Source organism: Balaenoptera physalus (assembly GCF_965194825.1).
Source record: "Balaenoptera physalus genome assembly, chromosome: 6".
Taxonomy (NCBI): domain Eukaryota; kingdom Metazoa; phylum Chordata; class Mammalia; order Artiodactyla; family Balaenopteridae; genus Balaenoptera; species Balaenoptera physalus.
The window spans coordinates 21,931,346-21,956,614 of record NC_138885.1 but is presented as its reverse complement, the minus strand read 5'-3'; the positions used below and the strand labels follow the sequence as shown (position 1 = coordinate 21,956,614).

Genomic DNA, 25,269 nt, shown 5'->3' with positions numbered 1-25,269 from the left:
CCCAGGGAAGAATGAATCCTGGAAATACCAAAAGCTAAAGAGAAAATAGTGACCCCAGGTTTAGGGTAAAATGTGTTGTGTAGGGCTTAGGTGGGGAGCAATGTGGAAGGGTCCAGTTCCTACTACTTACTTGCTCTGTGACCTCAGACAAGTTACTTAGCCTCTCTGAGCCTCAGTTTCCTAATCCATGAAACGGGAATAATAACACTACTAATCTCATAAGATTATTGTATTGACAAAATGAGAAATCAGGTGTGAGAACACTGAGCACACAGTCGGCACTTAATAAAACGTAATAAGGGCAACCATTAATGGAGCCATTTTCATACAATTCTCATAAATACAATACAATCTGAAGGAGCTGCTCCTAGGCCCAGTCTGATAAGGAAACAGACTCAAAGAAATGAAGTTTCATATAGCAGATAAATGGTGAATCCAGAACGTGAACCTAGGCCGGTCTCATTCCAGAGGCTCTAGTATTACGCTAAGCTGTATGCAAATATATTTTTGAAAGGGAAGATGTTTAAAAATCTTAATAATTATCATAACAATTAAAAGTGGAAGTTAATTGGAATTTCACATTGGATTAAGAAAACTGGACTGTATTTATCCAGCAGGATGCTAATAATAGCTTCCTTTTTTTGAGTACTTACTTGGTGCCAGGCACTGTACAAAGCACTCTTAGAAATCCATAAAAACAACTGTTTTACAGACAAAGCAAGTGAGACTTAAAAAGATTAAATACCTAGCCTGAGGTCATTCCGTAACTAAGAATGGCTGAGTGAAGATCTGAACCCAGGACTCTGAGTCCTTACGCCCTTAACAAGGCTGCTGTACTATAGATTCCCACAAGGGAGCCCTCAGCAGAACATCCAGAAGATAAGACTTCCTCGACTACGAGACACATGAGGTATTTCTCAGGGGATGTCCTCACTGACATTGGAATTGCTAAGGGAAACACTGACCGAAATCGCTCACCCTGGCCTGGCAAGATAGTAGCCACTTGCACGAGTTATCTTACAACAGGAGGTCCTGGTAAGGAACACAGAACTAACAAGCTACCACCAACCAGAAGAATTCAGTAAAGGTCAAAAGGAGATAGGAGATTCCAGTCCATGTGTCCTCCCAGAATCCTTCTCGCTGGATTCCATCTTGGTTGAGTGATGTGCGTGCCACCAGGAAGGACCTTGAGCCAGAATGATTGGCCAGAGACAACCCGGAAAATAACCCCATCACCATAAAACCTGAGACTGCGAGCCACGTGGCAGAGCAGTCCTCCTGGGTTCCCTTACCCTGCTGCTCTCTGACCGGGCGCCCCTTCCCAATAAAGTCTCTTGCTTTGTCAGCATGTGTGTCTCCTCGGACAATTCATTTCCGAGTGTTAGACAAGAGCCCACTCTCAGGCCCTGGAAGGGGTCCCCCTTCCTGAAACAGAATCAGACCTGGTCTGGGGGGCTGGAGGGGAGAAGGAAGAAGCACAGGGGGACAGAGCAGGGGCCAGCCCAGGGTGAGCTGCTACCTTCCTTGCAGGCACTGGGGAAACACTTAAGGCCAACATCTGTAAGGGCAGCAGGGGTAGGGTGCGGAAGGGCACCTTCCTGAATGGAAGCAGGAATTAAGGAGACTCTAGAATAATCTCCAGTTATGCCCCAGACGTCTGCCTGCCCCTTTCTCATGGCCTTGATAACTTTGTGATGGTCTCATCTGCTTTGGATAGTTTCCCTAGCACCTTCAGTCACATCTGAATCTTTAGTCTGTCTGGGTGAAAGTATTTTTTATGGTGTGGTTTTGTTGCTTTTGTCAAGTAAAAATGAAAGACCAGCGTTCCAAACCCACCCTGGCCTTGGAAGCCCACTGACGTTGGATGGGTCCCTTCCCTCCTCCGTCTTAACTCTCCCATCCACCAGTGACGTCCATCCTCCTGACCTCATGGGTGGCTGCAGAGGAGAAACGAGGTCATTTAAAGGATTACACAGAAACAAGGGGGTTTTTTTGGTTTGGGATTTTACTGGGTTTTTTCTTGTTTTAAGTCATGACACTAAGCCCTGTTGCCTCTCTTCCCTTGGGCTCAGGGAAGCACTTGATTTTGACTGAGGAATATAAAGGGCTGAGTTGTTGAGCGAGCCCACCTCATGCACGCAGAATTACACAACGGGCCAGACTTCCACCATCATCACCCAGAGAAAAGGCAGTGAAGAGAGGACTCAGACAGGAGGGGATTTCCTCACTCTTGTGCCAAGGTTGGCACAAATGCAAGAGGCCCAGACATTTTCCCAGCCCCAGGGGTCCCTTGGCCTGGGGTAAGGTAGAGTGAGGGAGGACTTGGCCTCGGCCCCTCATGCCCCTGGGAAGCAGAGCGGTCCAGGCCCTTCCTCTGAAAATGGAGCCTTTGTGAGTCCAACTACGGCCTCAGGAGACACCAACGGAACTGCCCACAGTGACATTCCGACCCTTCACAACCGCCATGTCCAACCGATCCCTTGTTCAGCGAAGTTTTCACACGGAGGAGCAGAATGTCAAGTCTCAAGGGCTGGTTTCCATGTTTTTATAGATTCCCCAGCCTTCCCCCACCCCTCCTCCGCTGCTCCCTGCCAAAAGTTGCCATTGCCTTTAGGGCAGAATAAATCTCCTCTCTCCCATTATCTTAAATTCCCTGAATCCATCCATCTGCCTTAACCAAAAAAGAAATAAGGTAAGTCTGGTACAGCTCAGGCCAGCAAAGCTCCTCTCCCCAGAGGGCCTGAAAGCTGTGTAAGTGATATATCATAAATATTCTATTCCTAGATATAAATGTCTTGGGGCTTTCATCCCCTTCCTCCCAAGTCAGGCCATTCCGTGGAAAGAAAGGTTAAATGAAGTGAACTTTTCAGGGACTAAAACGTTTCTCTTTCTTTGGCAAAAATAAGGAAATCTGCATTTAGTAGCATTTTTGCGAGCCTGACAAGAGGCATTTCATCAGAGCTGACCCCTTTGAAGAGGAGAGGAAACGGGAGACCAGTGAACCCAAGACTGGGAGAGGAGGCATGGGGGAGGCATCAGGAGGATGGCTAAGCCTGTCACCCCTGAAGCAGCCTCGTTCTGAGAGCTGGACCCCTGGGGCTTGGGACCCACATGGGGCTCAGGAGCTCTTGCTTAGGGAGAGAAAACCGCTCTTGAATTGGTGGGGATGGAGGTGGGGAAGGTGACCTCCACCCCCATCACCACATCCACACGAGGGAGAGAAAGTCCCAAAGTCTGAAAAACAAAAACTCATAAATAAGGAAGTATCTGAAGCTGAGAAAACCAGCAGACACCTGACAGCTTTCCTTACGCAAATCTCTGTTAGGATACCAAAACAAATGACTAAAGCCGGCATCACTGATGAAGAAGTTGACCCCTGGTTTCTACAGTCGGATGACTTGAGTCAGAGACTTTAAAAACAGGAAGCACCAGATGTAATATCAAATGACCCAGACAGTGAAAAGCAAGGCAGAAAGCTAAATTGGAAGACAGGAAGTCACAATCATGCCACAAACAATACAGATATTTGTCTGAGATATGTTTGGCATGGTGCCCTATCACAGCCAGAAAATGGAAAAGTGCAGCCAAGATGAGGGTGCTTATCAGACACAAGGCCGCTAGGAGTGGCCAACCTGATACCCTCTCCCACAAAACCTCATCTCTGCCGTTGAGTAAACCTTCAGAGGTTATATTGCTGGGTTGAAAGTGCAACTTGCAGGCCTAAGGCCAGATACCATTACTAAGCCCTGCTCTAGTCTCCCCCAGACTCCTTCCTTGCTCAAGGTAAGAGAAGCGGGCATCTATCATTTCTGGCAACTGTCTTTCCTCCTCCAGGTAACAACAGCAAGGTCACTTTGGTCACCCCTCCCCGACTCTCAGCCTCCCTTCAACTGGCTTGCGTGGAGGCCACCCCTCCCGAGCTGCTACAGTCTGGGGTGGTCCCACGATGCTAACAGCAACACCAATCCCTAGCCACAGTGACCCCCTCTGAGCCCATGAACATGAGCCCTGGGATTCTGCAAGAACTCTTGGAAATAGAAGCTCTTTATCAAGTAGAATTACTAATCTGATAGCTGTTGCCAAAAGCCACTACATGGATAGAATCTGCTGGAGAATCAAAGCCAACACAGAGGAAAGCAGTGCAATTAATACAGAGGAAAAAAAAAAAAAGACTTGTCTTTATGACATAATTATGAACTCTTGGATCCACCCTTACTTGAAGTTAGACCAGTCTCCTGGAGTTTTTAGCTATGAGAGCAATAAAGTCCTCTTTTGCTGGTTTCAGTGGCGGAGATGTGTCACTTGCAGCTGAAGGGTGTTAATACAGTGAGCAAAGGGTTTAGTCTCTGGTCTCTGCGAGGTATGCAGAGGGACCCTCTCTATTCTTCTAGTTCTTGGTAGTAGCAGTCTGCAACCATATTGGCTATGAGACCTTAGCAAAGCTTCTTTGTCTCTCTGAATCTTTCCTCCTCTGAAATGAGGAAGTTGGACAAAGAGAGTTCTAGGATCCAGGCACACACTAAAACTTTGATTTCAGAACTTTGTAATATTCTCTGAAATGTTTCAGATCCCTGAAAGCACTACCCAGATACACAGGACACACTTGACTTTCCAATTCAGCAGATGATTTCTACAACTTTTCTACATAACCCAGAGGGTCAACATTTGCCTGAGGATTTTTCAGTGTTACAAAATACAAATAGAAAGAAGTGTAAGTTCTCTGGAAAATCTTGGTTCAGGAAAGTTCTGCAACTAAATGTTCCCTTTGACTCTCTTCTCTATGTCTAGGTGGCCAATAGCCACAGGTATTAGAGATGTGAAAGTACCACCTCCCTGCCACCCAAGATTGCTGTGATCCCTGGATGGGTGGCAGGCTGCTGGTATACCAGAGATATGTGAAGACACAGTCATCAGGAAAATTTAAGTTTATAAATTTAACTGTACATATTTTGGATGATCTAGAATGTGGCCTGTATCATCCAAGATTATTTAGACTGTAAGTGACAGACAGACCAGTTCAAAATGGCTCAAACAAACAAAAAAATAACTTATTTGGCTCATATAACTGAAATGAAAAGAAACCTATATTATGTCTTCAGGAACAGTTGGATCCAGGTGCTCAACTGATATCTTCAGGAATATGCCCCTCTCTTTCTCTCAGTTTTACTTCATTCTCTGGGCAAGTTCTTCTTATCTCTTCCCTTAGATTTCTACCAGTTGTTCCAAGCTTATACCCATTTACCAAGATAGTAACCTCAGGAGAAAGTAAGCACCTCTTTGCCAATAGTGACATTGAAAGCCCAAGGACTAATACCCATCAGTTCAGCTTGACTTATATGTGCCATCTCTGCAACAAGCACTATGATGCCCATTGGCCAAGTCTAGAACACATATCACAACGCGCACGCACACACGTAGGACTCAGGAGGGGGAGTCTGCCTCATGTGGCCCACATGGGCTAAGACTGAGAGAGGGATGCTGACCCAAAGGGAAACTAGAATGCTACCTCTAGAGGAAAAGGAAATGGATGCATGGAAAACAACCGACAGACACTACCCAGCTTTGGGTCCAAATGCAAAGGGCCCGACCCTGGGGTACAACAAGTTTCTAGAACTAAAAGGAGAGGGAGTCATTCTTTTCTCCCTACAGAGGGCCTCTCTCCCTGAAAGGAGGACAGCGTGGAATAGGGAAGAGGACACAGGAGTGCAGTTCCATGGGCCAGGAATGGAAGCTTAGCTTGTCTGTGGAAAGGATTTGCCATCCTCTACGGGAAGGACCTGGTCCCAGGGAGGCAGCTGATGTTAAGGCTGTGCCCTGAGCCGAACAGTGACAGGTACAGGGCTGTAGGTGTCCCCTTCCTTCTCTATTAGGCCCCTCTTCCATACCTTCTTCTCTGGGACCCACACACCAATAATAACAACCCCAGATCACAGGCTACCCGAGCTGCCATCATCATCTGTCTGGTTCAAGAGCACATGTGGCCCCAGGGCCAGTCACTGCAGGGGTACCTGCTGCGGAGCATCCTGAAAGAGCACTGGTGTTGACTGCCTTTCCTTCCATCACATCCACATCACACAATTGCACTGATAGTCCAGCTGCAGCACGGTGAAGACCTGCTGGCAAAAGACAATAGGGCTGGACCAAGCCTCTGTGTGCACCTGACTCGCCCTGAGTCATATCCCCTGGGGACCACCTTAGTGCACCATTGTTATCAATTAAAAAGAGTCACGTATGTTCCCAACATTTGAACGTCAGAGTGGCAGCTGAGTTTGAGGATGTTGTTCTTTGCTTTGGAATATAATTCTCCACTTAAGACGTCCACTGATAACAGCACAAAAATAATATCCCTTCCGAAGGCAGTTACATTTTAATTAACAATAAGTTAAGCTACAGCATCCAAAAGAATAACGAAGGTTCTAAAGAGTGTGTGGTATTTCATTTGCTTTGCCAGTTCTCTTTTAGCAATTCTGGTCACTCCAAATCTTCTTCAAGGACGAGGTCTTAAGTTTGTCTGAGAAAAAAAATCATCCTGGTCCCTTCAGATCTTTTACTGCCTTCTTCTTCAGAGGGTGGAATAGCCTGACCATCACTCCCATCCCTCATTTTCACATGAGAATCTCTGGCTGGTAACGGTGGTAAATGCTAACAGAAGAGGTAACTAAATGTCACTTTGTTTATATCTATGTGTGTCTTCTGCAATATAAGATAAACAAACTAATCTTCTCACCAAGCTTAGGAGGCTAATGAACAAAAATTATAGTCGAGTAACCTGCCAACGTAAATATTTCACAAAAGCTAAGTGACACTAAATAGAGCCGAATTGTGAGACTGGAGTGGGACTTCCCTGAAGTATTCTCAAGCTCGACCCCTTAAAGGAATAATTTCTTGTTGTTTTTAATATCTGGCTTGTCAAACTTACTACAATTTTACCATGCTGATGAAATGAGTATTAATATTAATTTGCATATAGCAGCTAATTTTTAGGCTCATGCAATGTGCTGGGCACTGTGTTAAATATTTACATGTATATAAAATAGATTATCAACAAGGACCTCCTGTATAGCACAGGGAACTCTACTCAGTACTCTGTAATAACCTATATGGGAAAAGAATCTGAAAAAGAATAGATACATGTACATGTATAACTGGATCACTTTGCTGTACATCTGAAACTAATACAACATTGTAAAACAATTATATTCCAATATAAAATAAAATAATTTTTAATAAATATTTTACATAGATTATCTCTTTTATCCTCAGAGCAATTCTATGAGAAGAAGCTATCACCATCCTGATTTTACAGATGGGGAAACTGAGTCTCAAACAGGTAACACAAATTGGGACCGGGAATCAAACCCAGGCAGCATCACCCAGAGCCCGTGTCCTTAACCATTTTCAGGCTGCATTACATGAGCCCTTCCCTGAGAGTGATAATAGCTCCCTACCACCTCCCACTTCAAGGCTATGCCACTGTTCTGTTCTCACAGCCCTCCCACACCTCACCCACCCCCAGCTCTCCAGCCTAACGCCCCAGTCTTCCTCACTTAGCACTTTATTCTAGATACACATTTTCTTCCCCCTTCCCACCTGTTATTCACTTCCTTGCTACCCCCTAAAGCTAATCACATGGGCTGACCTTACTTCCACGCCTTTCTGCAAGCTGTTTCCTTCCCTGGAAGGCTGCCTCCTCTTCTCCACCGATGGAGACCTCGAAATCTCATCTCAAAACACCACGTTCTTTGTTCTCTTTTTTTTTTTTTTTTTTTTTGCCGCACCGTGAGATACGCGGGATCGTAGTTCCCCGACCAGGGATCGAAACTGGACCACCAGGGAAGTCCCTTAAAACACCACATTCTTTTTTTTTTTTTAACATCATACTGGAGTATAATTGCTTTACAATGTTGTGTTAGTTTCTGCTGTAACACAAAGTGAATCAGCTGTATGTATACTTATACCCCCATATCCCTTCCCTCTTGCGTCTCCCTACCCCCTCCCTATCCCACCCCCCTAGGAGGGTCACACAGCACAGATCTGATCTCCCTGTGCTATGTGGCTGCTTCCCACTAGCTATCTATTTTACATTTGGTAGTGTATATATGTCAATGCTACTCTCTCACTTCGTCCCAGCTTACCCTTCCCCCTCCCCATGTCCTCAAGTCCATTCTCTACATCTTCATTTTTATTCCTGTCCTGCCCCTAGGTTCATCAGAACCTTTTTTTTAAGATTCCATATATATGTGTTAGCATACGGTATTTGTTTTTCTCTTTCTGACTTACTTCACTCTGTATGACAGACTCTAGGTCCATTCACCTCACTACAAATAACTCAATTTCGTTTCCTTTTATGGCTGAGTAATATTCCATTGTGTATATGTGCCACATCTTCTTTATCCATTCATCTGTTGATGGACACTTAGGTTGATGCCATGTCCTGGCTATTGTAAATAGTGCTGCAATGAACATTGTGGTACATGTCTCTTTTTGAATTATGGTTTTCTCAGGGTATATGCCCAGTAGTGGGATTGCTGGGTCATATGGTAGTTCTATTTTTAGCTTTTTAAGGAACCCCCATACTGTTCTCCATAGTGGTTGTAACAGTTTACATTCCCACCAACAGTGCAAGAGGGTTCCCTTTTCTTCACACCCTCTCCAGCATTTATTGTTTGTAGATTTTCTGATGAGGGCCATTCTGACCGGTGTGAGGTGATTCCTCATTGTTGCTTTGATTTGCATTTCTCTGATGATTAGTGATGTTGAGCATCCTTTCATGTGTTTGTTGGCAATCTGTATATCGTCTCTGGAGAAATGTCTATTTAGGTCTTCTGTCCATTTTTGGATTGGGTTGCTTGTTTTTTTTTGATATTGAGCTGCATGAGCTGCTTGGATATTTTGGAGATTAATCCTTTGTCAGTTGCTTCATTTGAAAATATTTTCTCCCATTCTGAGGGTTGTCTTTTCATCTTGTTTATGGTTTCCTTTGCTGTGCAAAAGCTTTGAAGTTTCATTAGGTCCCATTTGTGTATTTTTGCTTTTATTTCCATTTCTCTAGGAGGTGGGTCAAAAAGGATCTTGCTGTGATTTATGTCATAGAGTGTTCTGCCTATGCTTTCCTCTAAGAGTTTGATAGTGTCTGGCCTTACATTTAGGTCTTTAATCCATTTTGAGTTTATTTTTGTGTATGGTGTTAGGGAGTGTTCTAATTTCATTCTTTTGCATGTAGCTGTCCAGTTTTCCCAGCACCACTTATTGAAGAGGCTGTCCTTTCTCCATTGTATACTCTTGCCTCCTTTATCAAAGATAAGGTGACCATATGTGCATGGGTTTATCTCTGGGCTTTCTATCCTGTTCCATTGATCTATATTTCTGTTTTTGTGCCATTACCATCCTGTCTTGATTACTGTAGCTTTGTAGTATAGTCTGAAGTCAGGGAGCCTGATTCCTCCAGCTCCGTTTTTCTTTCTCAAGATTGCTTTGGCTATTTGGGGTCTTTTGTGTTTCCATACAAATTGTGAAATTTTTTGTTCTAGTTCTGTGAAAAACGCCATTGATAGTTTGATAGGGATTGCATTGAATATGTAGATTGCTTTGGGTAGTATAGTCATTTTCACAATGTTGATTCTTCCAATCCAAGTACATGGTATATCTCTCCATCTGTTTGTATCATCTTTAATTTTTTTCATCAGTGTCTTATAGTTTTCTGCATACAGGTCTTTTGTCTCCTTAGGTAGGTTTATTCCTAGGTATTTTATTCTTTTTGTTGCAGTGGTAAATGGGACTGTTTCCTTAATTGTACTTTCAGATTTTTCATCATTAGTGTATAGGAATGCAAGAGATTTCTGTGCATTAATTTTGCATCCTGCTACTTTACCAAATTCATTGATTAGCTCTAGTAGTTTTCTGGTAGCATCTTTAGGATTCTCTATGTATAGTATCGTCATCTGCAAACAGTGACAGTTTTACTTCTTCTTTTCTGATTTGGACTCCTTTTATTTCTTTTTCTTCTCTGATTGTTGTGGCTAAGACTTCCAAAACTATGTTGAATAATAGTGGTGAGAGTGGGCAACCTTGTCTTGTTCCTGATCTTAGAGGAAATGGTTTCAGTTTTTCACCATTGAGAATGATGTTGGCTGTGAGTTTGTCATATATGGCCTTTATTATGTTGAGGTAGGTTCCCTCTATGCCTACTTTCTGGAAAGTTTTTATCATAAATGGGTGTTGAAATTTGTCAAAAGCTTTTTCTGCATCTATTGAGATTATCGTATGGTTTTTATTCTTCAATTTGTTAATATGGTGTATCACATTGATTGATTTGCTTATATTGAGAATCCTTGCATTCCTGGGATAAACCCCACTTGGTCATGGAAAACACCACATTCTTATATAGCCTTTCCAATCTCTCTCCCTCCTAGAAATGCCCATGGCCCATTTGGGGTTTTTTTTTTTTTACCATTTATTTGAAGTTTAAACACTGCCTTGTGATGTTGATTAGCTGCTGAAGCTTACAAATCACTAGCGCAACTACTAGATCAGCCTCCTAGAAGGCGTGAACCACATCCTGGCTCCTTTGACTCACCTTCACATCTAGCACAGAACCGGGCCCACTCCTCAGCTCAGCCCTCAATGAAGTCACAGGCTGGGGTCAAGAACCTGAGTGCCTTCTAACTGCTGGGATATTTCGTATATGAAACATTCAATACAGGTTTTGATTTGTGCTTGATTATCATGACACAGCTCAAATCAATCCCTGGAAGGGAACAGCCCACAATAGACTCAATCCTCAGCTCTGCTACCCACGTGGCCACCTGTCACAAGGATGTGGGCCAGTTTGTGGGTGACTGTGAGGAAGAGTCAGCTTCCCTGCATGTCAGAAGCTCAGGCAGAGGATATGCTGCAATAGCCTTTAGCGTGGACATTTGTTCAACACCCTCCTCTCCTCTCTGATCCTAAGTGCTCAAAGAAAAAAAAGAGAAAACTACTTTTTTTTAATTTTTCTGATTCTCTAAGTAACATCTCTTCATGGTTTTTTAAAAAAAAGAAAAAGAAAACATGAAAAATGTGGTGCTCCAAGGACAATGGTGCTTCAAGGACAAAGGACGACCCTGCCTGAAAAAGTTTCGGGGTTACACCCCTTACCGGACTCTTAATCGCACTCCCCTCCATGTTGAGATGGTTATGAAATTCCTGAGCCCACCTGAGCGACGCCCACCTGGGCAACGGAACCTGTCCCAAATAAGGAAAGGCATCTGGTCTGTCCCACTCCCACCCTACAGAAGGAAGATATATGTGCCTCAACCAATCAGTAAACGAAATTTTCACCTCAGACCATTCCTTTGTTTTCTGGCTATAAAAACTGATCAATGGCACATGTTCAGGCTCAACTCTTCCAGACTCCTAGGAAGTCGGCCCGCTGTTCTGGCAGCGACTCTTCCCTCTAATAAATTCTATCTTCTTTACGTTCTGCCTTATGTCTGGAAATTCTTTTCCAGCCCGCATTCAGACCACAACAAAAAATTATGATGAATAACATATTACCCATTATCTTACCATTGTTATCTTTCTGGTATATTTCCTTCCAGTCTTTTTTTTTTTTTTTGGCTACCAGCCTGCCACTTGCTAAACAATGGAATGACAACAGTAAAGACCCATCCCAGCCCTCTAGTCTCCTGCAGATGAGCAAGAGAGAGATGCAGGACAACAGTGACGGGTCACACGGTATGAAGACCAGGACTGTACAAAGGACAAGGCCATGGAACTTTCCACCTAGAGGGAGAAGAAAAGGCAAAGATGGAGAAAGAACTCTGAAAGGGCCTGCATTTTGTTCCCTCCAGAACAGTTACTGAGATCCTGCTGTGTGTCAGGGTGGTGGGGAACTGAGAAGACCCAGAGGCAGGAAATGACTTGTTCAAGGTCACTCAGCTAGTTAGCTATTTCCACAATACTTACCAGAACACATGTTCTGAAGCCACAAGATCCTAAAGAAGACTTCATGCAAATAAACCCATAAATCACGTATATATGTGTGTGTGCGTGTGTGCAATATATTTTTTATATTATTATATTATTTACATATTATTTATAAACATATATGTATTTCACACACACAAACATAAATATATGCTTTGTCAAATTCTGTGTTAATACACACAAAATAAACTGCCTTAATTGAAGCCTCAAACTACGTGAATAGAGGACCATCCAGGAAAATCTGGGACACACGGTTTGGTCACAATCATTACACCACAGCTTTTTCTCAACCCAGCACGGATTTCCTAAAACAGCCTTGCATTCCAGCAGGATATAAAACCCTGTTGAGGATGCCCCACTCCGGAATCAAAGAGTAAGAGTGGCTGGAAACAGATCTCGTTGACTTTACCCTCTAAGTGAAATGGGATGCAAAACTAAACAGTGTCATTAGGGAGACAGAACTTCATTTCCCTCAAACAGTCCTTTCAACCTAGAAAGCAAAAGGGCCTGGGCCATTAGCAAGCAGAACTATTTCTTGCTATTTTGCATTTCCTTCCTCGAAACTACCTTTAATAGTTTGAGCCATGAAGGCTCTAGGCAAGGGAGGAGGAAGAAGGCAAACTAAAAGTAATTTGAAAATTAAATAACAGAAAGGAAGCCCAGGCAGAAACCTCAGCAGCCCCAGAATTTGACGTACTTTGAGTCCAGGGCTCACTCCATCCTGACAAAAGGAGTGGAGAGAGCTGGGCTCTGTTCCGCCTGATTAATTCCACATTGTTCAGCAAAGGTCTATCCAAATGGTTAGAACAACAACTAGATGATAATCACAAAGCCCTCCGCAAGCCGTTAAAAATGAATTTGTCTGATACATTCGCAGCGTCTACTGAGCAACATCAAAGGAGTTCAAAACACAGTGGACTTTGTTGAGTAACCGGTTTTAAGTAGGGTAAAAAAAATGAACATTTTTCTGCCTGCAAACTCTAAAAGCCCAACTTGTGTTCTCAGAGTCCAGAAGAATAAATCACTCCAGCAAAGAAATAATAATAATGAAGACATATGGTGCGGCTCCCAAAAACCCATCATGCACCCATCATTAATACATAGCAGATCGTTCATCACAACATCATCTTTTCATTACTTTCTTATAGGGACAAACTCAAATGGATTTTCTTTCTCCCTTTCTCTTTGCAAGAATACTTTCTTAAGAAACCATCTAAGGTATTACAATGGGCAGCACTAGAGGATGACCTTCTGGCAGCAGGATTCCCAACTCAGTGAGAGCTCTTTCCAACCTTTGGAGCCGAGGAAGCAGGGCATTTGGCTGGTTTTCACAGCAGGATCCCAGCATCCCTCCAACTCGCTGATCTTCCTGCTTTGCTTTATTGCATGTGCTGCTATTTTCCACACATCACTGGCTCCAAACTTGCTTCTCTCCAGACCCCTTTCATCTCATTCACCATCTCTATTACTTTCTGACTCTGTTTTCTTTCCTTCCTTGCCTTCATTCATTCAGCAAACATGGCTAAAGCACCTACTCTTGCAAAACACAGCACCACTTTCTCTCTCTGTCACACTCCCATACCCATTTTCCTCCCTGAGCAAAGCTTCCCTCGATTCTCCATACATTCTGTGTGCATAGGAAGGAGGTGCATATGTTATCATGAAATATTTCAGACTTACCTAAAAACTGTAAACAGTAATATAACAAAACACTTGTGTACTGACTGCCCACCTTAAGGGATAAGACATCAATATAACTGATATCTTATGTATCCCCCTTCCTCCCTGGTGATATTCCCCCTCCCCACTTACCCACAGATAATCACTAAACTAAATAAGGTTTTTCTTATTCCCATGAATTTTTAAACATCTTTACAACATATGTAAATATCCAAACATAATATATAGCGTTGTTTTACATTTTCTTGACCTTTATATTCATAGTTTTGTACCACATATTTTCTTCAGCGTGCTCCTTGGCTCAGCATTGTAAAGTTGAACATCATTCATGTGAATATTTTAGCTCTAGTTATTCTTTTGTCATCACTGTCTATTATTCCATTGCATCAATGCAGCCCAATTCACTTATCCAGTCTCCTCCTAATGGACATTTAAGTTAATCCCAATGTTTTTGTGTGAACATTCTGGCATACGGCTCCTTGCACACATTCCCAATATCCTCTTGATCTTCACCTGCACATTGAATATCAGAGGAATTGCTATTCCTTAACGTTGCCAATGAGACACCTTCCAACGCAGCCGTATTTGCCTCAGCCTGAACTCTGGCCCTTTTCCATCTTATCCGTGACTTAAAAGGACATGGCCGGGTGACTTTGATCAGTGAGGCCGAAAAGACAGACTCCAGTAGATGCCATCCCCAGGCTCCCTGGTCTTTGGCTCTGCCTCTCATCAACATGCTGTGGAGCTGGGGAGGTGGCATTCCCATGCTGGGAACCTCGGCACAGAATCAAGTCGCTGCTATTGGGTTTTATGTGGCACATCCGACCCGCTGTTTGTTGCCTTACACAAAGGAGTTGATGCTCTCCTGAGAAATTAATTTGGATTTCCATTCCACTTCAAATTGTGAAACAAGAATGAACACATCTCAGCCTGGGTGGTCTGTTTCCCTCGCTGTTTCTCCTAATCCCCTTCCCCACAGTTGGGCTAAAAGCACCATTATCCACTCCTCATAAGGGTCTGGGATGCCCTGTCCTGGGCTTGTTCTGTTCCCTTGCTTTGCTTTATTTCCTGTGTCATCTCTTTTGTCTGTGCTTCCAGATATTATTAAATAATCCTCTAGATATGCCTTTAGGATTTGCTGTAAAGACACTTGAGATAAAATATCTGTCAGAACCAAGCTGGTAAGAATAAATGGGAAATGTTTGGTATGAGAGTCGGGACCTTCCCTCCAGCAACAATTACACCAGGACAAATCAGTTTTGACTGAAGACAGAGCCTCTTCCAGAGTCTCCTTTATCAAGAAATTAAAATTTTCCCCTTATTTCCTGAAAGTTAAATCTCCTTTTTCTCATTTGCCTGAATACTGAGGGTTTTCTAAATTACTTTATAAGATGCATGTGGGGAGTCTGAATAAAACCATAATACGAATAAGGATATTTGAGAAATAAGGATATTGAGAAAGAATACCCAACTAATAACGAGGAGCAAGGAATTGTTAATACCTATAATCATTGGCATTCCATGCACAGAAGACAAAGTTCTTTGCAAGGAATGGTACAACCAGGAACAACATAAGGAACTATGCATAGCAAAGACCATACAACTGAAATATATATTTCCAAAGGCCTCATATATTATAAAACTGGTGTTGGGGAGGAAGGCATTACCTTCTAAATTTCCCACATGAGAATCTAAACGGATATAGAATTTATCACCATAAACACATAGGTAAATCTTGCCCCATAAGGTATATATTCCTTGATTTACACACACACACACACACACACACACACACACACTCACAAAGCATGAATAGTCATTTGCCTGCACATGAGGTATGTGCTTAAAATTTGCACCTACATTGAATTTTTGCAAGCTAAATAATATTTAAGCATTTCAGAGGTGCTCTTTCTTCACTATGCAGTTGTAGTCTATTTAATGAGCATGTACTATAGTCACATATTGTGTCAGTTACTCTTTTATAAGAATTTCATTCATGCCCCAACCAAGGCAAAACGCTGCACATATATTATTTCATTGGCTCTTCACAAGAGGATATTCTTACCCTCATTTTTCTGATGAGGAAACTGGTGCTTCAATAGGTAGGCAACGTACTGACATTTCCTCAGTTAGCGAATGAAGAGTAGGATTATAAACCCAAAGCAGTCTGTTGGACTCTAAAATCAAAGAACTTAAGCACTAACCTAACCTGGCTCCACAAAAAAGACAACTATGGTACTTACAAACTTTCAGTACCTTGACTATAGTAGATTCAGATGGATGGATGCATGGATGGATGGATGGATGGATGGATGGATGGATGGATGGATGGAAGAACAGATGGATGGACGGACAGATGATGAATGAATGAACAATGGTTGGATGGAGACAAAGGAGGTTCACATCTCAATGAACGATGACTCAACAAACAGTGGTTTTTTTCCTCCATGATAAGGGATGTATATAAATAACCATCCTTCTAGACACACAGATCCTTTATTATTATTCATAACAGATAGATAGAGAGATAAAATGTAAATCCAACCCTTTAATTTATCTGTTTATGAATTTCATTTTCCCTTCTGAATTTCTTTTGACCTTTGTATCTGAATCCACAGAACAGGAAAAAATACTTGGAAATGGGGATTTCCTGAGTTGTGCCCTTATACCTCAAACTCAGTTGCTGAACACATGAAAACAGCAAGGCCAAGTTTCCATCCCTACATAGGTCTGCTGGTTTTACCAGTTCCTGTCACATAGAACCTTTCAGCACAGCCAGCCGCCTCCCTTGGACAGGAGGGGTCTGATCACAGCGATCTCCAGGAAAGAACTAGGGGATGGACCCACACACCCACCTCTGTTGTCTACCAACCCACGTTTCCCCAGTGGATTCACAAAATCCTCTTCATATAGGGAGGCCAGCATTTTCTCAGCATTGCCAAACCTTGAATATGAAACTGGGAAACTCAAATAAGGAAAAACAAACCTGTGAATGAGCTACATGAAGCAGAAATGCCAGTTCTATGCCAGGAGTGACATCTAAGCTGGCACAACACAAGAACCATGAGTCACAGGCCCCATGCAAGTCAGGCACTCCCATGTAAACTCTAGTGGCAAGCTCCAGGTAGGAACTCTACACCTCATTTAATGAATCTTCACCTGCTGGAGTTTCTATTAAATGGATCCCATTTTGCAGGTGAAGAAAGTAAGGTTCTGAGAGGTCAAGTCACTTACAGGACAGAGCCAAGGTTCAAGCCCTCATCTGCCCACTTTCCAAGCTGGTGCTCTTTCAGACACACTGAACCCCTCATGGTCTCTTTCTGTTGCTGGTCATCCATCTGTCACCCAGCTGCACAGTACAGCTCTCCTGGTGTATGGTAATGTGACACTTAATCAAATAACAGTGGTAAAGACCCACATAAAATGTTTATGGCTGTATGAAGTTTTCCTCAGTGCCAAGTGCCCAGGTGCTGCCTGCATCTGATGACCATTTGGCTTCGGGGTTTAACCAAGACTGCTCACAGTGCAGATGCGGCGGTCCGCAGGAGAGCGGAGACTGTGTCAGAGGCAAGGAAACGACCTGTGTCCTGCATTTTGTGTTCAAGACATGATAACCCTAGACACTTCAGTCCAGGGGGACTCCCCAAGATGGAAATAAATCTGTCACGCAAAGCGTTGAGTGGGCTGATGAACATTCCTGGGAACCCATCCAGAGCTTTCACCCATTTTCCAAAGGGGGCCTGTGACCATCCCCCAAGGTGGGAGAGCACTGCCTAAGCTGCCTATTTTAATGCCAGTTCCTTTGGGTGTTGTCCCAGGGCAGCTGTGGGGAAGGCTTGAAGCCGGCACCTGTTTGTCATTCAAGTCTCAACCCGGGCTGTTTTCTAAGGCTTCCGTGCTTAGCCTTCCAGGAAATGCAGATTAACATCCTAAACAGGCCCCTCTCCAAGTTCTCACCTGCATCCCTGTCCAACAAGTCCAAATGTTCACCACAAGCCACAGCAATTGTAAAGCTGGGTTTCTGGGCTCTGTTCCTTATTCCTTAGAAGGAGCACACCTCACAGCTGATTTCAAATTTCCACAGACCGGACTGTGAAGGCAGGCAACCAACGGGCCCTTAACTGTTACGCAAAGAGCACAGATTCTCAAGAAAGAGAAACTGGGGAGGAAGCCACAGCCAAGACTGCCATTTGGAATCTCAGCTTTGACAGTGCTGAGACAGTCCGAAGGCCTCCAGCCCTTGTGTTCTGGCAGGTCCTGTTTTGCCAGAAAAGAAGGGGTGGGCCCTGTTAGGTCAAGCCAACATTTTCAGGGTTCCCAGACACATGCTGTGTGTCAAAACAGACTTCAAAGGTATGGGCATCAGGCAGAACTGATGGGAGGCCAAGAGAAGCCCACAGGTGATAATAACCCTCACTGAAGCCTGGAAACCAAGAATAAGCAAACACCCAGTGTCCTTGGGATGTCCTTGGAATGTCACATCACAGGACTCCTGCCAGGGCGTGCTGAGGGGTGCAGAGTCTGCCCCTCCCCTGCTATCTTTCTGAACTGCCCCCAGGCCTGAATTCTAGGCAAAGACCATGCTCCCCGACAGCTAAACTGAAAGGGAAAGAAACTTCATTAAACTACAGTGGGGAGAATGTTCATTGCAGCACTATTTATAATAGCCAGGACATGGAAGCAACCTAAGTGTCCATTGACAGATGAATGGATAAAGGAGATGTGGCACATATATACAATGGAATATTACTCAGCCATAAAAAGGAATGAAATTGAGTTATTTGTAGTGAGGTGGATGGACCTAGAGTCTGTCATACAGAGTGAAGAAAGTCAGAAAGAGAAAAACAAATACCGTATGCTAACATATATATATAGAATCTAAAAGAGGGGAAAAAAAGGTTCTGAAGAACCTAGGGGCAGGACAGGAAAAAAGACGCAGACGTAGAGAATGGACTTGAGGACGGACACCGGGAGGGGGCAGGGTAAGCTGGGACAAAGTGAGAGAGTGGCATGGACATATACACACTACCAAATGTAAAACAGACAGCTAGTGGGAAGCAGCCACATAGCACAGGGAGATCAGCTCGGTGCTTTGTGACCACCTAGAGGGGTGGGATAGGGAGGGTGGGAGGGAGATGCAAGAGGGAGGGGATGTGGGGATATATGTATGCATATAGCTGATTCACTTCGTGATACAGCAGAAACTAACACACCATCGTAAAGCGATTATACTCCAATAAGGATGTTAAAAAATAAAATAAAATAAAATAAAATAAATTACAGTGGGGAAAGTTGAGATTTCAAGAACAAGTTTGACAGCAGGGAGATTGACAGAAAGCAGATAAAAGGCAGAAAGCCTTTCCCAGCAAACATCAGTCAGGGCAACAGTCTCACCTGTAAACCTAATGGGAAATTCAAGGAGCAGAAGGCATGCCTCCAAGCTGAACATTTTAATAAGAAACCCCCCGTTGTATGAACCAAAGCCAATAAATTAATTAGGAATAGCATCACACTGATATATGGCATTATCCACTTGTCAATTTAATTTCTTTCTCTTTTTAATGAAAAATAAAAATAGAAGAGGCCGTCTTGCAAGTTGGCCAATGACTCTCCCCAGAGCAAGTTCTGGGTACGTTTGCTGAAGAAGTGAATTCTCATTGGGTTTCACACTTGCAATGATGCACAGTGATAACTTGTGCAGGAGGGCGAGATGATCAAGTACAGAAAATGGAAAATGCCAGTGGGATCCTTATTGATCCAGGGAGGGCTGTTTTCAACTGCAAGAAACCTGGAATCTCTTCTTCTGAATATTTACTGAACCATCAGAAGGCACCGAATCCCAGCACAGTTTAAAAGTAGATCCAACAGGCAAAGATCTTTCTGGGCAGCTCTCCTATGGCCATCTATTCAGGGATTCACTAATCATAAGCTCATACTTATTGAGCACTCACTGTATATCAGCCCCTGTGCTAAGTGCTTCAGGTATCCTCACTCATTTAATCCCTATCTCAGTGCTCTGAAGAGAATATTTTCACTACCTCCATTTTACAAAAGTAGAAAGCTGGACTCAGAGGTCAAGGCACTTCCCAGAGGTGCCATGCTGTGGAGTGGCACAGTGAGGTCTGCCGCAGGCCTTCTGACTCCCACACTGAATTGCCACCAATTCCTCTTGCTTCCTGACCTGGAAGGGTTTAGCGGTAGATAATTTTAAACCAATCTGGGGATTCACATTATTGCTGTTGTAGGCAGCCTTGCTATTTAACACTTACCCTACCTCCCAACTAGTTCGCTTTGGAATTCTCAAATACAAATCCTGCGTCTCAAACTACCAATACTACTACTAACAGCAGTAGTGATAACAATACTTGGCATCTGTGTGAGCATCATACATTTACACATCACTTCATTTCCATGCTAAGTCGTGCTCTCACCAGATCCCCAAAAGATCCCGATGAGTGGCAGGTAGCCTGGGTGTCAGAGAGATTGATCAGGGGTAGGAGGAGGGAAAGCTGGTATTTCACTCTATTTTCTTCTATCATGTATTACTTCTTATCTCAAGCACATATTACTTCCCCATTTCTTTAGAAGAGTCAATAGAAATATTTTAAAAACTCTATGATGTAGATATCATATTATTGCCCCATGTTCTATGGCTTACCCAAGGCCACATGGCCAATTAGTTCAGAACCAGAACCCAGGCCTTCTAACTCTTACCTATTTGTACAGTTCACCCCACCAGGGATATCTATAATAGCTTCCTGAATTTCAACCTTTTATAGAATCTTCTAGAACAGTAAAGGTGATTTTATAGGCCCAGGGCAATAGGGGCATTCCCCTCAGATGTCAGCCATGGTGGGTGGAAGAGCCAGGGCCAGCACCCTGTTCAGTCTATGCCTCATATACACTCTGCAAACACTACCTTGTGTTTAGTCTCCTAGGCCCAGGCAACTCCCCTAGGTCTTGGGAACACACAGGCATTGAGAAATGGTCCCTGGTCTCCTACGTTCTCACAGAGCAGCAGAAGCAGAGAAGTAAAGAGATTCAACAGTACTGCGAGAGAGTATTGGATGGCAGTGGGTATGGGATGCAACGGCAGCATTTAACCAATGTTTATTGGGCTCCACATTAGGCCAGGCCCTGGGGATTCAGAGGGAGTAGGGAGGGGTCCTTATCTTGGAGGAGCTCAGTAGCCAGGGAAGCAGATGAAAGCACAATGTGATCCGTAGATAAGGGCTTTAGTGGACAGTGGACATTTGAATAGAGCTCAGAGGATCTCAGTGTGTGTGTGTGTGTGTGTGTGTGTGTGTGTGTGTGTGTGTGTGTGTGTGTTGGGGGGCGAGGGCTCCGAGTTGCGGGACAACTGGCATTCACTGGGTAATTCCGAACAAAGGCCCACAGTCAGCCAAGCCCAAGTGTGCTAACCTCTCCTCTGCTGTGTGCCTTGAGGGAAGCTGTCTTTCCCCCATAACCCGAAGAGTTCGCGCTCCTCCATCTTCTCCCTCTAGTTGGGGTAGAATCACTACTAAAGTTCAGGGGTTCGTGTCACTTCAAAGCACTCTTCCTCATTGTTGTTGTGTTGTCCTTGTCAAGTCATCCTTCAGCTCTGTTTGTCTCCTTCACATTGTTTTCTCTGCCAGGCCTAGGAGAGCCTTCAGAGGGGAATTCATTCAGGAATAGCCCTCCTCCCAGAGAAGTCCATCAAAGGGAGCTCCTCTGGGTAAAAGGCTCCATGAGCTTAGGGCAGCTGTAGGAACCACACCAGCTGCTCTCCTGGGTCAATAGGTCAAGCCCAGCAAAGAGCCGAGCTCATATTTCTGACCCTGGGTGGTTCAATAAACCTTAGAGACCATTTTGGGTATTGAGGTAACACTAGCAAAAAAAAAAACAAAACTAGAAATTAGAAATGTGATATTCCTACCATGGTATGATAGCGAAGTACAATTCAAAGTGGCTGACTAACTTGTCTTTGAGGCAAGCAAGTGAACTGAAAAACATGCTGGGAAAAGGAAAATGCTCCTGAGATGCAGAGTTAGAGGTGTAGGCTCTAAAGAGATCCACCAGCACAAAGAGGTAGTTCAAGTTTAGAGGTTATACGTAAATCAGAGGGGCTCTTGGGCCCTCCAGCATCTGGAAGATGGGTAGGAAGAAAGAAGCAAGGGAACATTTGTAGAACACTCCAAGAGCCCTTCGCACAGCATAAAAAACTAATAGCGAATATTTTCGACAGCTTGTTTCCTTAAAATAAACACAGAGCCTTGTGGTAGATCCTAGTAAGCACTGCTTGAGTGACAATTTTAGTATGATGATTTTCACTAGAAATAAGCTTTCATTACAAATGTGGGTGGGTCCATTGATGCGTCCTACAAGTCTTCATGTTATTTTTATAAAGATAAACAAGAGTAGGAACAGTGAACTCAGGGGACGTCCCCAAGTGTCTCTGAGGAAGGCCCCCAACGAATGACTCTTCTTTCTTTATTTCTTTTTCAGCTACAGGAAATCCGAAATCACTGAGACTGTGTCAAAGGCAGCCAGTCAATAGCTCAGGAAGGAAAGTGCCCATCTGGGCAACCTTATACAACAGACCCAGCAGAAGAGACGCAACAAAAGTTTACTTCATGCCTCATCTCTACTGGTAAAAAAATACTCATTTCTGGGAATCAACATGAGCAAAGTAACCTGGGAGATCAGTATGGCAGAATTAAAATGAGGGCCAGGGGAGGGAAGAGTCTGATGGAACTCAAGTACCTTTGATTAATCATCTCTTACAAGGACAATTCGAGAAAGAACATGGTGATGTCATCATCCATCAATCACGATATAATTCATCTCTCCCTCTCACACACACCCCCTGCTTCTGCACACCCCCCACTCCATATATCACAGCTGACTTTTTTAATTCCCTCAGCAAATTCTCCCAGCATCAGCCACACCTTCCTTCTTTATGTTTCCAGAGATGTAGCCCAAGCTAAGGACTAGGTTCGGTTGTGTGGAGAGCAGGCAATCAATAGGTGCTTCCTAGATAATGGAGCCTGGAGATAGGATCATCCTGCCTTCCCCAGCAGCTGTCAGAGCTCACTACAAAAGTGCTGACCTGAAGACAGCCCCAGAGAGCACAAAGAGTGATTTGGGCAATGGGGTGACAATTGCTCTCAGAAAGAGGACAAAGCTGGGAACAGTGGGGCACATTAGGAATACTTATAAACCAGGACAGTTAATCCCTTTTTCTGGGAAGTGTGGTGAGAGACAGGAAGTATGTAACCAGGTCCTCTGATTTAGGGAGGAAAGTTATCTGTATGTGGGCATGTGCATTTTCTAGAGGGAGTGCATAACCGTCATCAGAATTTCAAAAGGGTCCCAGAACCCTCAGTTTCCCCTTTATCTGTGTCCCCCCCCCCCAAAAATGTAAGAGCCATTAGGAGGCTGCCCAGGAAACCAGGTCAAATGTGAAAAAATACACAAGGAAAGAACTCCAATGGTGACCAACCAGGAGGTCCATCCCCTGCGTGGAGATTCTTGGCTCTGTTGCTTCATTTGTCTCCTTCAATGGTCCCCATTCCAGTGTTTCATAGGCAGGAATTCTTTCCTGATAAGTCCTTTGTAAGCACAGTTTGAAAAGGGCATCCAGATTTTCAGACCCCAACCAAGGCGTCCTTCACCTAAAACCATCTCTTCCCGCCCTAACATAGAGACCTCAAGGCCCTGAAGAGGGAGACCTGAGAATCTCCAAGTCTGAAGTTGATTATCTCTATAATAGACAACTCATAGAAAACTAAATAGGTTTAAACTTTTAAACTTTGAATAATTTGGGTTGTGGTCATTCAAACAATGGAATGTTAAACTTCTTGCTCACCATTTAGTCACTTTTTCGTCCAGCAAGCATTTATTGACCTGAGCCTTAGGGATGCTCCATGTGGGACATCATCCCTTCCCTCAGGAAGCTCATCATTCAGGACACAGTCTGCCTTCCCTAACCCACAGCAGCCATGTTTAAGCTTGTCACAGGGTCTGAACTAAGACTCCACCAGACGACCATATAAGGCAGTTGTCCTATTTTTGAAACCCACTTTGAATCTTACTAGCCCATTGTATCACAAGGATTCCAACGAGGACCATCTGCAGTTGTTGGAAGGATCAAGAAGATGTAGGTGCAAGGGCTTTGTAAACTGTAAAACATTTTAGATATAACATATTACAACGATGGCCATCTTCTCTCTTACTCTCATCACTTATGGTTTTCTTTCTTCCTTTTTTTTTTTTTTTTTTTTTGGTGGCATGAAAAGAAAAGATACTGTCAGTAAGGCTGTGTAGATAGACTTTAACATTTAGAAATCACTGAAAAGCCTGGAAAATCCACTCCTTTTTTTGTCTCCACCACCAAGAGAGGAAAATGGTTTTAGAGAAGGAGAGGGATGAAGAATAAGAGGGCAATTTGAAGTAAGCAGCCCGGAAGAATCGATATGGGTAGCCGAAACATAGTGATGGGCAGAGGTGCTCGAAGCCTAGAAGATAGTCAAATACTGCTCTGAATTTAAAAAAAGGAGGAGGAGAAGGAGGAAGAGGAGGAGAAGGAGGTGAAGAAGGCAGAAGGGGGAGGAGAAGAAAAAAAGATACTGTAAACAGATCTCAAACCCAAACATTAATTTTGGGCGAGAATTGAGAAGTGATTATAATAACAATTGCTTTTATAATATAAATATAAGTGATTATAATAACAATTGCTATTATAAGTGATTATAATAACAATAACATATATGAATGCCATGCTAAGTATTTTTCATGTACTAATTCACTTATACCTTGAGAGAACTCAATGATAAGAATTTAAATGAGTTAATAAGGGTATAGTTCTTAGAACAGCACCTGGCACATAATAAGTACTCAAAACACTCTCATTATTATTATTAGCTCCGTTTTATAGGTGTGAAAACTGAGGAAAGAGAGGTGAATTGATTTGCCTAAATTTACACAGTGAATTTAAGTGGTAGAGCTGAGCTGCCTGATCTCAAAGCCCAGAAGAAAAACACCTCTAAGAACCCTTCTATATTTAAATTTTTACCATTCTTTGAATAACTAATTCAATTCAACAAACATCTGTAGTCCCTGCTTTGAGAAAAAGGCTCCAAGTTCCAGGAGAAAGGGGATCTGGGTTAAATAACTGCTATCTCGGTATTATACTGACTGTTCTAGGCATTTGAAAGGATAAGAATTAAGACACAGTAGTGCAGATGCTCACAAGCCAGTGGGAAAGATACCTGCTTAAATAACCTAATACCTGCCTGGTTGAGACGTGGAGCATGATAGAAGAATATGCTGGGAGGAGTGGGGAGATGAGAAACTACGGATCAGGGAGAATTGATTTGAACTAGCTGTCTGTCTCAGTGAGTCAATGTTAGAGAGCATTGAGGCATAACCCAGGGTTATTATGAGGGTTATTAGGCCACTAGAATTAGGGTTAAAGTTTTGTTGATAGGAAGAATATGAATTTCTCCTGTTGACCAGATGGGGGTCTTTGGGAAGAATTAGTCCCAGGGGTTGTGAACTGTATTTGAGTTCTTATACTTCGGGAGAAAGCCAACCCAGTCTGGAGTTAAAGCCCCACCATATTCCCACCTGCCAAAATCC

At 43.4% G+C, this 25,269-nt stretch overlaps 1 protein-coding gene and 1 long non-coding RNA gene across 3 annotated transcripts in view; one reads left to right on the top strand and one right to left on the bottom strand.

The window, feature by feature from the left end:
• Nucleotides 1–25,269, bottom strand: part of LOC309662762 (uncharacterized protein) — a 254,989-nt gene that overhangs the window by 22,028 nt on the left and 207,692 nt on the right. The window lies entirely within an intron of this gene.
• Nucleotides 5,026–25,269, top strand: part of LOC309662764 — a 75,877-nt gene continuing 55,633 nt past the window's right edge. For both annotated transcript variants that reach the window (XR_014264932.1, XR_014264933.1), the window contains exons 1-3: nt 5,026–6,654; nt 7,264–7,330; nt 22,135–22,279. This is a non-coding gene — a long non-coding RNA (uncharacterized lncRNA). The remainder of the gene's footprint in view (nt 6,655–7,263; nt 7,331–22,134; nt 22,280–25,269) is intronic.